We start from the raw sequence: 1,752 nt of genomic DNA on the forward strand, positions 1-1,752 counted from the left end.
TCAGAAATCATGCTAGATACAGAACAATAAGGACAATCTTGTCTACTGCATGCCAGAGTTTCAAAGCTGATATTCATACCCACAAAAAGTAGATTGTATTTTAATGTGAGACTTTAAGAGATAAAGAGGTATTCTGTTTATGGGGTAGGTATGTGGGGTCATTCCAGCAAAGAGACCACCATGTGCAGAGGTTGTAAAGATGCATGAAGTGAAGTTTGCTGAAGAACTGAAAGAAGGCTGAGCACAAAAACCAAAGTAAGAGGGCTACAAATAAATAAGAGAATATGATCTGTATGTAGGGAAAAAGCAATTAAGAGAAATTATTTTTACAGAAACTCAGATATTGAACTTAGACTTACTAGACCAAGATTCAAATAAACCATTTACACATGACCAAAGAGCCAAAGAAAACCATGCCTAAAAGACTAAAGGAAATCATAAAAATAATGTTCTTCTAAACAGAGAATACCAATAAAGAGAAAGGAAGTATAAAAAGTACCAAATAGAAATTCTGAAGTTGAAGAGTATAATAACTGAAATGAAACTTTTACTAGAGAAGATTAATAGCAGTTTGGAACAGTCAGAAGGAAAAACAGTCATCAAATTTGAAGATAAGTCAATTGAAATTATTTAGCCTGAGGAACTGAAAGAAAAAAGATTGAGTATAAATGAATAGAGTCTGAGAGGTCTATGGAACACCATCTGACATACCAATATATGCATAATGGAAATCCCAGAAGGAAAGAAGAAAGAGAAAGGAGAAGAAAGAATATTTAAAGAAATAATGGCAATGAACTTCCCAAATTTGATGAAAAATATGAATCTACACATCCAAGAAGATCAACAAAGTCCAAGTAGGATAAACTCAGAGATCACATTATAATCAGCCATTCAAAGCCAAAGACAGAAAGAAAAATCATGAAAGCAGCAAGACAGAAGTGAAGTGGCTCATCAAATACAAGAGATCCTCAATAACATTAACAGCCAGTTTATCATTAGAATCTGTGGAGGTCAGAAAGAAACAAGGTAAAATATTTTAAGTTCTGAGAGGAAAAAACTCTCAATCAATATTTCTATATTCAGCAAAACATGCTTCAACAATGAAGGAGGAATTAAGAAATTCTAAGATTAAAAATAAAAAAGCTGAGGGAGTTCATTACTGGTAGATCTGACCTATAAAAAATACTAATGGGAGTCCTTTCAGCTTAAATGAAAGGACACTAAATAGTAACTTAAAGTCATACCCAGAAATAAAGAACACTTGCAAAAGTAACTACTTAGGTAAATATAAGATCTAGTACTATTGTATTTGGGGTTTGTAACTTCTTTTATTTCCTATAAAATTTTGAAACACAAATGCACTAAACAAAAATTAAAAATTATTTGTTATAGCATCATAAATCTATGATAATGGTCATACATTGTAGAAAGATATAGTTTGTCACAACAACAACATAATGCAGGCAGATAAATCTATACAAGGAAGTACCCCCCTCAAAATGGAATTACCTTTTGGAGACCCCTTGTAGTCCACTCAGAATTTGTTCCTCTGAATCAAATGGTCAATCAAAATTTATATCTGGAAGTATTCAGAAGACTGCATCACAATTTGCAGAAGAAACACCCTGAGTTGTGGCAAACAGGTGACTGGTTCTTCCACCATGACAACGCACCTGCCTACCTCATGCTGAGTGTTCAGCAGTTTTTTATCAAAACCAGCATGACTCCCATGCCCCACCTTCCCTTTCACTG

Source organism: Carlito syrichta, unplaced genomic scaffold (assembly GCF_000164805.1).
Source record: "Carlito syrichta isolate Samal-C Ts95f unplaced genomic scaffold, Tarsius_syrichta-2.0.1 Scaffold304325, whole genome shotgun sequence".
Taxonomy (NCBI): domain Eukaryota; kingdom Metazoa; phylum Chordata; class Mammalia; order Primates; family Tarsiidae; genus Carlito; species Carlito syrichta.